The sequence below is a fragment of the Castor canadensis genome, chromosome 16, assembly GCF_047511655.1.
Source record: "Castor canadensis chromosome 16, mCasCan1.hap1v2, whole genome shotgun sequence".
Lineage (NCBI taxonomy): Eukaryota > Metazoa > Chordata > Mammalia > Rodentia > Castoridae > Castor > Castor canadensis.
Window position 1 is genome coordinate 75948721 of NC_133401.1, and position 15306 is coordinate 75964026.

General features: G+C 42.4%; 1 long non-coding RNA gene across 3 annotated transcripts in view; it reads right to left on the bottom strand.

Moving 5' to 3' along the window:
• The window catches only part of LOC141418000 (uncharacterized), a 219193-nt gene that overhangs the window by 104341 nt on the left and 99546 nt on the right, over positions 1-15306 (bottom strand). Inside the window, exon 3 of one of the 3 annotated variants that reach the window (XR_012442616.1) lies at positions 4232-5198. The exons of 1 other annotated variant lie outside the window; for it this stretch is intronic. This is a non-coding gene — a long non-coding RNA (uncharacterized lncRNA). One more of the 3 variants, XR_012442617.1, reaches the window with a different exon arrangement.

Consider the following 15306-nt stretch of genomic DNA (forward strand, 5'->3'; position numbering starts at 1 on the left):
CACACTCAAACCATCTCATTGCTCTAGAAGAAACAATTTTAAAAAACCCATGTAAAGCACCAAGCCCAATGCCTAGGACATAGTAAGTGTTTGATGTATATTTGCTATCATTTTAATTGACAGATTTTTAAATACAAACTTAACGACAGTCTGAATCTTGAACTCAAGAAATATTTGAACTGAAATTGGTCTACTCTCTATTAAGAGAATAAAAGATAAGGCTATCCCAACAAGCTTTCTATTTCCAGTTTCTATCCATATTTACACCACTATTACAAAGACATTAAAGAAGATGCATTAAACATTAAGGACTCACTCATAATCACAGCCCTCTTTCCCAACTCATTTCAGATTTTATATTTCTATCCAGTCTTTTCCTGAAAGTAGGGTTTTAAAATATGTAATGATCTTGGTCTTTCTGCTTTTTCGATTAATGCTCTGAGCCAGAATATTTCATTTCTGGGCCTTTTTCTATTTCTGTGTTAGCACACTGTGTGGTTTGACCTCTCTTGGGCTCAGTGACACTGTCTATTGAATGGGAATAGGAACAGGTGCATTTCTCACCTCACAGACTTGTTGGATGAGTGGGATAAGGAAAATGGATATAAAAACATGAAGTGAAAAAATAATAGCTGCCTTTGTCATATCAAAGGAGAGTTATCTACAGGATCAAGTGAAATAACCAATGTAGAGGAATTTATATCAAGTGGTGTTATTAAATGAGCAGGGAAAAGAAATTTGGCATGAAAAATTTAAAAGAAATGAGGAAATAATGTTTTAAAATTATAGAATTAGTTGGGAGCCCTTCAAAAATCATAGTAAATGTCACTCAAGTAATTCTTTCTTATGATTATGGTAAATTATTGGATTTTTTTTGTTTGGTGTTGAGGTTTTGTTCCCATTTTCTGCAAAAATTTTTAGATTCAGTGGCCATGTTTCTCTCCCTTCGTAAATAAAAAATCCTCTAGGGTCCTCAAATATTTAAAGAACATATTGAACAAAATCACAAGTAAGTTACATTAGGTGATAAATCAAAAATAATAAACTAGGATGACACACAAAAATAGTAGATACATACATGGAGATGTGAGAAACCCAGACATTAAGTCACTGCATCTTCCCGGAGCTTCCCAAAGGAATTCCCTGCATCAAAGCATCAGTGAGCCATGTTGAATTAACTGCGGTCTCCTGGGGTGATGACAGAATTTTTCACAGCAGACAACTTGAATTATTTCATATCAGCTAGTAGGGGTTAGGCTAGATGGAAGCAAAACCCTCCCAAACTCAAAACCTTAGCACAACAAATGTTCATTTCTCAATCGCTCTCACCATCCAGAACAGGGGACAGGGACATTGTATTCAAATGCTTACTCAGGGAGAGAGGCTGATAAGGATGACATCTTTTTTTTTTTTTTACATTTTATTTGCATATATTAGTTGTACAGGGGTTTGACTGTGACGTTTCCATATGTATTTATAATGTACTGTGGTTAGATTCACCGCTCCCTCATTTTTCTCCACCCTTCCCCTCCTTCTCAAGACAATTTCAACAGGTCCCGTCGTTCTATTTCTATACAATCATACCACGAACATTGACCATGTTCTCTCTCCTGCACCCTTGTTTACCCTCCCCCTCCCACTGACGCCCCACCCCTGAACAGGACCCGTTTTACGTTCCTGTCCTTCAATTTTTTTGGGTATACTATATTCATTGTTCTAAGCAGTTTCACTGTGGTACCTCACAGATGATTACATTTAATTTAATCAAATGAACTCCCTCTATTACTCTCTTTCCTTTCCCCTCCTCCCTCCATTTTTAAGTTTTCAGTTTGCCATCTTCATACACAGAAGCAATGTATTTGGATATTACTCCCTCTGTAGCACTCCTTTCCTCTCTCTCCTCCCCCAGTCCCGTTATTACACACATACCGTGTATGTTACATATGAGCATGTACATATTAATGCATGTGCTCACCCTTTAGGCCTAGCTTCCACATATGAAGACATGACCTTTGTCCTTCTGAACCTGGCTTACTTCACTTAACATGACAATCTCCAGTCACATCCATTTACCTACAAATGATAGGATCCCATTCTTGGTAAGTGCTTCCATGAATACCTTGGCAAGGGGAAGAAGTGATAAATGTCTCTTCTCACTTCTGCTCACAGTAGTAACCGGAGCCAATCACACGATCACGCCTAACTTCAAAAGAGCCAGGGAGGTGTAATTCTGACGTTACTGAGCGGAGGACAGACGTGTTCAGTGGGTCGCCATGATGGCTACCACTACTCCTTACACTGTTGTTCTTCGGCTCTTAGATCCTGTCTTAACTAAACCCCTCAGAGCTCCAAAATAGAATATTTTTCATTCCCCAACATGGCTAGTTTCAGGGAGTACCATGGCTCTGGAAGTGATCTACTTGGGTGAAGCAGAAACAGTTTGGCCTAGGTCAACAGTTTGTTTAGCTGGCTGTAGGAAGAATTCAGGGGCATACATGGAGTGGGAGATCTGTGTCCCGCCTCCCTCGGGACTGCAGATATGCATGGGGAATGTAACTCTGCATCTTAATACGAACTCCTCTTGGTACTTGGGAATCTGCCTCTCATTGCTCAACACAGACTCTGTTCTCACACCCCAGGCAGGGAGCGTCACCCGGGCTACCAGGGCCTCCGTGGGACCTTTGATTCTTACTGCAGAAGGTTAGCTGGGAGAGGTCATTGTTTTAGTTTTGCAAGGATACACAGGGCCAAAGACTGGGTTGCTTGTTTGGATAGACCCCATCAGTCTTGTTTTCTGGCCCCCAGCTGTGAGAGGCTGTGAGAGTATGTCACTGGGACTTGGGAAGTGACAGGCTATGTGTCACTTCCTGCTTGTTGACTTGAAACCCTTCCATAACCTTCTATCTGACCCAATAGCCTTGTTCCTTACATTTCCAACAGTGCCATCTGCCTTCTAGCCCTCTTTCTCAGATCTGCACTGTTTTTCCTACAGGGTGTGGAGGCCTCCGAAGTGGGAGAAGCTGTATTCATCATTTTATTGCATTCGCCATTGGCTCATTAGCACTACTTACCGTGACCCTAAAGGAGAGTTATGATCATGACTTCCCTTTGCAAATGGGAACTGTACGACTCAGAAGCACCAAGGACCAGGGCACAGGGGCAGAGGCAAGAATCCAACCCAGCTCTGATGATGCCCAGAGCAGACACTTATCACTCCTACCTGATATGGAGTAATTCCACACTGATGACCAAGCTCTTGCTACATTGTGGTGGCCTTGTGAGAACATAATGGCAGATGCAATGTTGTCAAGCAAAGGCTTGTATCCAGCTGGAAATCTAGTTGGTCAAAAGAAATGTTCTGCTCTTGAGATGGATCCAGAGCCAATAAGTCACAGTCAGTGCTCACTAGATACCAGGCCTGACAAAGGAATCTAGTGAGCACTGAGTTTGGGGTAGAGAGGAAGCAACAGAAAGGCCCTTGACAAGAATATGGCCTCTGGAGAGAGTGGCGTGGGAAGTGACTACTTATGGATATGGAGTCCCCTTTGGGAATGATGGAAATGTCTGAGAATTAGATTCCGCAGACAGTTGTGCAATTTTGTGAATAAACTAAATGTCACCAATTTGGACACTTTAAGATGGTTAGTTTTATATCATATGAATTTTACCTTGATAAAACAAATAATGGTAAAACATATTGCTTCTGCCAAGTACAATAATTTTCTGAGTGCCATTGCTCAGTGCAGTACTAATTTACCAGCACCTCCCTCCAGCCCCGGGACCTTCCACCTTCCCTGAAGCCATGGGGGTCCCATTGAGGCCTCCCTTCCCCTCTTCCTTGCTGTTCCCTGTGGAAAGAGGTTTGCTTTCCAGGTTGGTGAAAGGTTGAGAAGACTTTCATCTCTGTCTTCAGGGTGTCCACAGACCCAGCCAGTAACTCCCAGATTCTATTGTTACCAGCTGTACTATCTCCCAGGGCCCAAGGCCCAGCGTTGCCCAGAGCTGCCCCTCCCTCACCAACTGCAACCCAAGTCACTGCCATTAGCTGACAAAGTTCGCCTCTGTCTGCATCCATGCTCTTGTTTGAGGGATAGGTAGCCCTCAAAGATGTCTTTGGAGGACATCTTACCACTTCCTCATCCATTTCAAAATTCTTAGGGCTCAACAACTACCAAAAAAAATGACATGAAACTATTTTAGTAGCAAAGAATATATTTATTGATTTCCTTGGTGTCATTTTGCCATTTAAAGTCAAGGCCCCTCTCCTTGTCCATCACCAGCTGCTCTGGCCCCATTCATCCTTCTAGACTCATGGACATGTGACTAAACTTTAGATGGATAAATAAGATTGTTCTTGTGAAATCTGCCATGTTCAGAAATCTAGAACTTCAAGGGAAAACGGAAAGACCTTTTCATCCCCTTTCTTCGTTTGAGTTGTTTCTTTGTGGAAGCTGATTTCCAAGTGTAATCACAGGAGAAAAAAGGTTTCAGGAATTATGCCGTGCGGTTGATTTGCAGAGAGCCCACTGGGAGACTGTTTTCCTCAGGAGCTGGAATTTTGGCCAAAACCATCTGGGAAACTTTCCTTTTCTTTTAATTTATTCTGCCTATGGAGCCTTGTTCATAATGCCAAAAATGCTTCATATTTGTGTAGCCATTTTAAACTTTTCTCCAAACCCTTGTCACATTAATCATCCTACTTGAGCATCACAAGTCTCCTGGGAGATGGGTAGAGAAGGGACTAAGATTCACACAGACGACAGAAGTGAGCTCAGAGAGATTCAGCAACTTGCCCAAGGTCACACAGCCAACTAGGCAGAAAGAACCAAGTTTAGAGACCTTACTTCTCACCCTGTACCTTAAGATGTTCACTAGATCACAAACACAGATCACTTCCCTCCTAGCCTACATCAGAAAGCCAAACATGAAAGTGCCAAGAAGTAAAATTCTATATCTGGATATAGTTAGGTCTCTCGTCACATTCCCGATTGACTTGGGGGATTGCAGTTGTCCTCTGGAGCTCTGGTTATCATGCTGGAAACTTCTCTTTCTCTTCGCCACTGCCTGATGCTCACAGGATGGGGGTCGGTTGCGTAAATCTCCCTTTGATCTGTTCACTTGAAATCCTATTTACAGGGTACACTTCACTTCTTTTGATGTGCAGCTCACTAATTAGCTCACATCTGAGAACAGGTTCTCTGGGAGAAAAAAAATAATTAGCTCATTCTATCTTGAAAAGACACAATTCTTGAACTAATTACGGTGTTTGAATGATTAATCTCCTTTAAATACACATGTGTTCAGGAGAATTACAGTTAGAAATGAGAAAGAAGACAGAGAGTCAAGGGAAATGGAACGAGGAAGCACTTTACAGCTGAAGTCTTATCCTTCCTTGAGAGCCAACGGGAGAGTTTGGAATTTCTTCATTGTCAAGTGCAATACACAAAATGGTGTCATTGGTAGTTTATTCTGAACTCTCCTAAGTCTACTTTTTGCTTCTTTCCCCTGGTGGCAAGGGTTTTAAGATCAATCAACTGACATGCATAAGCCTACTACCAGGAAACAAAAAGTGGGGAAATCATCTACTTCACACTAAAGTATTAATGGCTGATACTATTTTCTATCTAACCTTGCATCTCCCATAATTACTTACTTTTTAAAAAGAAGCTGCAGTTCTACTCCCATGAATCATCCTCCAAGTGTGACTCTTTAGGAGTTAGTATGTAGATTTCATTTAGGATCCTTCTATGACTGATTGGTAATACAATCTGAAGGTAACGGATTAGTGATAAGTAATGCCGAGCTACATTAGCCATGTTTTCCAGGGACACAGGACTCAGGGTGTCCATTTAAAATCATGCATCTATAGTGTTGATTGTGGTTTGGAGGAGAATGATATTTGGGGTGCTTTGGAGAGCTTGGAGGGTTCATAAAATCACAATGTAGAGTGTAACCTATTCTACCCATAATCCTGTCTGGCACTGCTGCATCATTTTGCCTCACTTCGATATTCATATTGGCAATCCCTTGAGAATAGAAATTCTTTGTTGTTCTGGGTGGTGGTGGCTCACACTTGTCATCCTAGTTACTTGGGAGGCTGAGATCAGGAGGATTGTGATTCAAGCCAGCCTGGGCAAATAGTTCACAAGACCATGTCTCCAAAAAGAACCAGAGCAAAATGGACTGAAGGTGTGGCTCAAGTGTGCTCATCAAGCTCTGAGTTCAAATTCCAGTCCCACACCAAAAAAGAAAGAAAACTCTTTTTTTGTATCCCAAAGGATATGGCTCTTAGTCAACCCAAAAATTCTAAAAAAGCATAAAAGAGATAGCAGAGTGAGTACGAAAATAAACGGGCTGCTAAAACTGAGCAAATAATATAAGACTTTACCGCCGAGTAAGACTGACAGCAAGGCAATACAGAGCAGCAAGAGCCTCATTCTACAATTTAAAAACCAACGCGGGTTCATCAGGAGAGACAGCGTTTTCCTGGCACAAAGTCTCAGAAGAAACGCGCCACGTGGCTTATCCTTATTAAAAATCATTGGATAATATTCAATGACTTTGAAAAGACTCTGCAAAGATTCAGCAATATTCTTTAAATAGAGCTTTTGTATCAACTCTCTAAAATGCAGTGGAGCTAGCGCCAAATTTTAACACATTGAAGAGATTTGCGAAATAATATATGACAAAAATATAACAGGAGGTTAACCATAGATACCCTCCTCTGGCCTCACCAAGGTAGGCTCCCTAGAGAGAGGTGCCTTCTCAATCTCCAGAGCCTTCTTGTGGCCTGGGATGGAGAGCAATGGCCCACTTCCCTCAGTTTAGGTGGAGGCTAAACCTGCCCTCATACATGGACTATCTTTCTCCATCTTATCACCATTGGGTAAACTGAGGCACAATGGAGTGCACAGAGCAGGGACGGGGTAAATCCCTGCTCTTATCTTGACATGTTCATTTTCCCTGGGATAAGTCATTTCCTTCTCAACTCAACTCTGCCATTAACGTCTAAAAATACTCATAGACAATATGCAAGGCATGGGTGTGTCTGTGTTCCAATGTAACTTTATTTACAAAAACAAACAGCAAGCTAAATTTGACTTGTGGACCACAATTTTTTGATTAGATGATCTAAAGTCAGAGTTGTACAATGAAAACATGCAGTACCCAAGGGCTAGCCACCTACTTGATTTTTTAATTATCTATTTAAATGTTTTTAGAAGGCTTTCTTAAAAAGATAAAATTAAATTCAATAATATACTTTATTTAACTCAATATATCCAAAGTATTATTTCAGTATGGAATCAATGCAATCAACTTCCCCCTCTTTTTTTTTTTTAACACTAGGTCTTTGACACCTAGGCTGTATTTTATGCACCTCAGTTGGACACACCACATTTTGAGGGCTCTGTAGCCCAATGTGGCTGGGGACTGCCGTGTTCTTCCAAGAAGTTCTGTATACTCTGTGCATAACTTGCTGTATGCCATCAGAAAACAGAGCAACGAGCTATTCCTCTGTTTCACATCCCTGATAATTTAATATGTCTGCAGAAGACGTGATAATGAATGTTAGTAGGTCAGTGCAGCTTTTGAGTGACTCAGTTGCTATCATGGGTGGTGTCTTCATGCAGTTGCAAAAACTGAATGAGAGAGAGGTGTGACCACTTACTCTTCGTGGTAGGTGGGGAGTGGAGGTGGGCTGGAGACTTTGATAAAAAAAAAATCACCATAGATGAGACACTCCTCTCAACCCCCACGTTGTACTTTAATGCATTCAATTTGCTTCTTCACAATATGATCTGTTTCCATTTGAATTTCTTAGCAGCCAGTATATTCAGATCCCTTGGCCTGCACACGCCTCATTCAAGAATTTGCTCTTCTTCCCACACCCCACGTTCATCACGGTGCCCTGGGGAATAGGTTTACGTAATCAGATGTTAAACTAGACGTTTTAACTGAGGCTTCTAGACACAATGGATTTCACATGCTAAAGTAAGTGGTGGAGACCGTGATGCAGAAATTTCCCTGGAGAATTGGTTAGGTGACTCAATGTTCCCTCACAGCAAGGATGTAAAAGAGGGGGGCGAGGTTGTCTTTGGAGAGGATTGTATGCATCTTATGTCCCCCACTTCCTTCTAAACTGGGCACAGGAGGCTTAAAAGATAGGCAGAGGCTCGACAGCCACACGCAGAGACCAAATTCAGAAGGGCAAGATTCAGGCTGATGAGAGTCCATGGTGAGATAAGTAAGGAGAGGTCACTGTGCTGGGCTTTGCCTGAACACCCAGAAAATTCCAGAACATCAATTCCAGGGTGGTCATGTGAGCCAGATACAGGGACATGAGTGGGTAGAAGCAGCTGTGAAGTGGGTGAAGATTGGGAAAGACAGATGCTGATCCCACCCCCCCATGCCGTTCCCTAGCTGAGCGTGGAGCGGGTGACAGACAGGAGGGAATTTGGGAGCTTAGCTCATCCAACCCTCAGGATGCAGTGAAAGTGATGTCAGGACCTACGTGATCAGTACTTCATGTTGTCTGCACCAGGAAAGCACTCCTCACCCACAAAAGAGAGAGAGCACCAAACAACCTATAGTTATGGAATGTACTGGTTTAGGACTAGTGGTCTTAAAATATTGCCACATGAGCTCGGGTCATACAGTTACATTGAACGAGGAATAAGTACCCCACAGAAAGTCCACTATCAACTTCAAAAATGGCATTCCAGGCCCCTTTCACAAGGTTACCCAGGGATGATGGTCTTTCTGACTCCTCCAAACACCACCAAAATCCCTATGGCAACACTGGTATCTATGACGTGCAGCACGCATCTTAGAAAAGCAAGCGCGCCTGATCTGGAGGGAGGAATGGCCATCATGATAACGGTCATTATTTATTGAAGTATCGCTATGTGCTGTGCACTGTATTTTTTAAACAGCAAAACCCAATGTAGGTGGGCTGGGGGCGTGGCTCAGGTGGTAGGGTGCCTGCCTAGCAAGTGCTGGGCCCTGAATTCAAACCCCAGTACCACAAAAAAAAAAAATTAAACACTATAAAATAAATTCTTTCTGATTAAAAAAAGTACTTAAAAAAACCCCAATGTGAGCATTATTTTTCCATTTTATAGGAGGGAAAAGTGAGGCTCACAGGCTTTAAATAACTTCTTAAAAGTCAGAGGCAGTAAGGAGCAAAGAAAGGATGTGGGCATCCTTTGGTCACCTAAACCACTACCCTCTATTGGTGTTTTTTTTCCAACCCAGCTGTGCCTTTGGGCCATTGGCTGTCTTTTTCTTCAATGCTTCTGTTCTCCCTTCTACCTCTTCTTCTCTCTTCCACAGATGCAAGACTGCATCCTCAGCTCTCTCTTCCTCCCCTTACCTGAGGTGTAGGAAATGGACAGAACTGTCCAAGTCTCACCAACTTTGAGCTAACTCCTTGACCCCAAACAACTCACAACAGTCTTAGCCAAATTCTGAGAAGACTGGGCAGGCAAAAGAATGAAGACAGAGAAAAGCCAAGTCCTCCTAATAACAGGACATTCAGGTTAGAGTTCTGTTGTCATGGGGATGAAAAGATCTGTCTATAGGCTCCAGGCAAAGATCATGATTGTGGCTTACAAGAGAAAAACAAAGATGGTACCATCTCATTAATTTCTCTACTCTTCTGGCCATCCTGAGTCAACACTGTTGTGTGCCAACTTAGCAGGACAATTTGCCATTGGAAAACAGGTCAATAAATTGACTGGAGTCTCCTTCTTTCATGCAATGCTGGTGCACACTCATCCAAAGGTACATCCATGCCCAGGGAGCAATTGCTTGACAAACTCGAAATAGCTGAGCTCCACCTACATTGTCTGCAAGGATGTTATTCCAGGCTTTTTCATCTTTTGCTGACTCTTTCTCTCAGGCTTCCATTGTAAAATTGCAAAATGAGTATTCAGACTGCCAGTGTTATCACGTGAGCAGGCCTCCTGCAAGGAGCACTAGATCCAAATGATATTTTTGAGCAAGTAGCATTAGATTTCAGACTTTCATGGGACTCTTCCCAGAGTGAGTTTCTTGACCTGGGAACAAACCAGAGCAGGATTACTACTTTTTTTCCAGGGTCTTAGCATGAACTCTGCCTTTGGATGTACATTTGAAAAATGCTGACAGAAATTCCTCTCTGCAAGAAGCTGATCTGGCTCCTGATTAAAACATGTTCAACCCTGAAATTAATAGAGATCAGTGACAAGAAATGAAGGATGACTTGATTCCAAATGCACAGCATCCTGACTGGGGATGAACAAGACCCAGATCAGGAAAAAGCAACTAAGTCACAGTTGAAGCAGGACTAGGCAAGGAGACTTAAGAAGTTTGACTACAAATTCCTTGATCCACTGATTTTTTTAAAAAGTTTATTGAGCACTCCAAAGGAATAAAGCAAGTTGGTTGTTTCTCTCTACTCTCTTACACAGTCACTCAATACACACATAGTGGTAGTCAACTTTCCCTTGCTGGGGCAAAATACCTAAGATAACTTAAGGAGGACATTTTTCTTTCAGCTTACAGTTTCAGAGGCTTTAATCCATAGTCACTTGGTCCTGTTTCTTTGAACCTGTGGTGAGGCAGAGATCATGGCAAGAACCACGGTTCAAGCAGCAACATGGAGCTGACCAATGTCATGGGTGAATCAAAGCTGCTTGCCTCATGGTGGCCATGAAGGAGAGAGAGAGAGAGAGAGAGAGAGAGAGAGAGAGAGAGAGAGAGAGATTAACGAAAGGACTAGGTTCCTAATGTTCCCTTCAAGGTCACACCCTCAGTGAGCTAACTTCCTTCCACTAGGTCCCATATCCTAAAAGTTCTACCAGGCTGGGGACCAAGCCCTTAGCCTATTAGCCTTTGGAGGCCATTTAAGACTCAAACCGTAACAACTTTTGACACCAGATTCATGAGCAGACACCAACTGGGTGTCCTGTAATTTAACTCAGTTCTGACACTAGCCACCTGGAGATAGCGTCCACAGCCACAGGACATAACCTCAGTCCCACAGACTGTCCCCACTTCAAACATCAGTTGAGAGTTCCAGATTGCAACCTGTGCTTCTCCCCATCTGGCTACAAATTGGGGGTCCATGACCCCCTTCCTCAGGTTTAATTTGCTAAAGCAGCTCACAGAACTCAGGACAACACGCTGCTCACAGGTACCCATTTATTACGAAGGGTAAGTTAAAGGATACAAATGAAGACATACATAAGGCAAGGTGCAGAAGGGTCCACAGTGCTGAACCTTCCAACCCTGTGGAGTTAGGGTGTGGCCCGGCCTCACATGCAAATTTGTTTTTGTTTACCAACCTGGAAGTTCCCTGAACCCCGTCCTTAAGATTTAAGCCGTTAGGGTGGGTGACTCCATTACACAGGTGTGATTGATTACATTTTTGACAACTGGTGATCAACTGAACCTATCAGGGCTCCCAGGAGACGTGGGGTGGGGCTGAAGTTTCCAAGCCTCTTATCAAATAGTTGGTTCTCCTCCCCAGTCCGCAGTCATCTCATTAGCACACAAAAAGATGCTCTCCTAGGTCCAGCCAATCTAAGGGTTTTAGAAACTGTGTGTGAAGAACCAGGACCAGCGCTGGTGGAGTGGCTCAAGTGGGAGAGTGTCTGGCTAACAAGCATGAAGCCCCAAGTTCAAACCCCAGTACTACCGAGAAAAAGAAAGAACTAGGATCAACGACCAAATGTGTGTTTTACTTCTTATTATGCCACAAAATCATAAGAACCTAGTCAGTTTGGTATTTTTTAAAATATGAAGATGAATAATAACAACAGGAAACACTTCCTGCTTGTAAACTAAGAGCCTGGCTGAATAACAGCTCTCAATATACTGCATAATTCACCTTACAACCTTATGATGTAAATACCATTGTTATTCTCATCTGATAAATGAAAAACTTGAAGCTTGGAGAGGTTAAAGAATGTAATTAAGGCCACACAACTGGTAAGGGTCAATCCGAGACAGGAATCCTGCCTATGATCTTTACTACCATGAAGAAGTGTCAGATGCCTGACCGAAGTTTGATCAAGCAAGAAATCTGTCAGTATTATAGTGGAAGGATTAGAAGAGGTCTCCTGGAGAAGCTTGAATTACAGGGAGATTTGAAGAACAATGAATTAACCTGAGAGTTCAGTGTCCCTAGGGAAGTTTAGGGTCCCTCCACCACCTAGCCTAGATACAAAGCAATATTTAAAGTTTTCTGAGGGCAAAGGTGCAACCTCTGCCAAAATGAGGAGAGAAACCTACCCTCTACTGTCTGGGAAGCCATGGGGCCATTGTGACGTGCTGGTAAAGAGGAAGAAGGACAATGGAGGGACTTCCAAGGATGACAATAGTAACATACTAGACCAGGGCCCAGGATTGAGTACCAGGCACAGGTCTAAACTCCTGGAATTTGACCAGGACAAAGCTTCTGATACATGAAATGGGACTACAAAGATAGTTGTTTGAGAACATTGTGCTGTTGCATAAGATAAAAGTTTAATAAGTGATGATCTACTGTTTTGGGTGCCTAATGATATCCATCCACTTTCCATCAAGATACTACACCTGACTTTGTGTAGAGGACTATCCAATCAATTTTCAGCTCCTGAGGTTTACATGAGTTCTTCTCCCACTAGTACCAGGGGTGGACAGTTGACCCAGCTCTGAGAAATCAAGTAATTTCTTTCTAGTTGTTCATAGCAATAGCTCAGGGTTGGGAACTCAATGTAAGCTAGCCCCCAAAGACCATCATTTCTCCTATTGGGATGGCTGAAGGTATAGGATCTAAGTTTGGTGCCAATGGCAGCCACCTTGTCACTGTGAAGGAGAATGGAGCCAAGAGCAGAGACAATAGATGCTAACAGGTTCTGTTATTTACACTGCACGAGAATTCACTAATGCCTTGGGCAGTTTGAGGGAAGTCCTGCACTGATGGATTGGGAGAGGCAGAGTGGTCTGGCAGAACTCAGATGTGACTCATAGAGTTCCTGTCCTACAAACTCATGGTAGGACTCTAGAGAAATTCTTTAACCCACTAGGGCCTAAATTTCCTCATCTGTAAGATGGCAATTAGTAATAGGTTGTCATAAGTTGTCCTGGTTAGATGTGATAACATCGCTTTGTGCACAGAAATTACCTAATAAATATTATTCTTTCTGTTTGCATTCTTACACATCTGTCCCTCTTCTACTGCTCTGCCATCACTCCACTTTCTTTTCCCATCAAAAATGATATATGATCTACTGACAGACAGGCAAAGAGAGAGAGACAGAGAGAGATACAAACAGAGAATGAGAGAGAGAGAGAGAGAGAATGAGAGAGAGAGAGAGAGAGAGAGAGAGATTATTGATCTAGGCTCCAAGACAAATAAAAGCAATTTAAGCCTGAAACAAGACAAGGAAAAGCAGTTTCTTGCCAAGGAAGATGCTAGCAATGACTGCTTAACAGATGCCAGCCCTGTGGGCTTTCTTTGACACTGTCACCAAGGTCTAATCTGATTGTTCTCGCCCCAGAGAATGTGTCTAGAAGTTGGGCAAGATTAACAAAAGATACCTCATGGCCCCTGCAGTTGTGTGGACACCTAAGGCTATCACATATCGATGTGTCCACACATAGTCTAGATGGCCTGGATCCTAATTTGTCATGAAGAAGTCAGGATAACAGGGTCACAATAGATGCTTCTTTGTCTCAAAAGGAGATAAGAATTTCTAGACTCCAAAAACCACAGAATGTTTAAATGGAGAAACTGAGAATTCTCTCTTTATAAATCAGTATCCAAAGCAGGTGTCTTGACTAAAGCCCCTTATCTATTTTTAAATGACAACCCTCTTTTTATTACTTTTCTCTACTTTAATCAGGAAGAAATGTGAGCCAGTCTGGCAAAAAAAGATTTCAGCCCACATGTCAACTTCAATCAAATGCACTGAGCTGAGAAGCATTCCCAGTCTGGTCTTAGAAGACAATAGTGCTATAATCAATTAGTGATGTCTGCCACACACAGCAGCCGGGAGTGCCAGGTCCAAATGCCACATGTCTGCAGGTGGCTACAGCAGGGATGGGGTAGGAAGGCTATCTGTGTTCTCTTTGTCCTTCTTTTTAGATTGGTCTTGGACTTTTTATTTTTCCATCCTATATTTGCTTTTACATGGCAGACCTAGTGGTTAGAATAGTTACCAATCATCCCATGCCTGTATGAAATAAGAAGGTAAGTGCAATGTCAGGTTTAGTCTCTCATCTCATGGGACAGGATCCGTTGGTCAAACATGTCCTTCCCAGTGCCCAAGATTAGTGGTGCTCCAAAAACCTAATATATTTTTTACTGAGATTTCTTTAAGAAAATTCAGTAAAGCAGTTTTCCCACAATCCCTCATTCATTTGCTGTATTCTTTCTCCCACTTCATCTCCTTTGCTACGGCAATCAAACTTCCTATCCAGGAATCTTTTGAAAAATAACAATTAAATTAATAGTCGTGAGGCAAACTGCAATGTTAGCAGAGCAAAAGCACCATAAATACAAAGTGGTATAGACCAGCTTATGTCTGAAAGGCAAGCGACAGAGAGTGACAGGAAGATTTGCAACAGTGGAGGTAATGTAATTCTCTGAAGCAGAATCCTAAATCATCAAAAGTCACATCTGAGCTCTTTTATGAAGGCCCCAGATAATGCCATATTCCTTTATTTCTGATATCTGCTAAAAACAACACATGAATATACTGGTAACTTTGCATCTTGGTAGTTTGGATAGTTTTGCATCGGTATTGAGCCCCTACTCTGGGCCAGGTATGTTCCTAGGCCTCAGTGTGACACAGGTGACAGAGCACAGCCCCAGCTTTGCAAATTTCCCAGTCAGGTTGGAGAAACAACAAATAATGTACAGTGCAATATAAATGGAATTCTAAATGAACGTAAGGTACAATAATAGCATAGAAAAGGGGAGATTCACTTTGAAGGCAGCAGGAAATTTTTTCCAGAAACAACATCTGAGCCCAGCTTCAGAGGGTAAGAGGAGTTCAATTCCAGCTCCTGTTTGCTTATTCAGTCAATAAATTTAATAGTGTGCCCAAGGTGTACCAAACACTGTGTCCTAACACTGGAGGTTGACCCCTGATTTCTCAGAGCTCAGTGACTACACAATGACTACACAAGTGGTTTTTTTCTATATAACAAAAAATTATATCACAGTGTGCTGAAAGTCAGTGAGTCTCAAACACAGTCATAGCTGTGCTGCACTTCAGCTGCTGAAGGGGCTGTGCATGCACCTTCCCTTTAGTTGTCGTCCTCCTGGGTTATTTT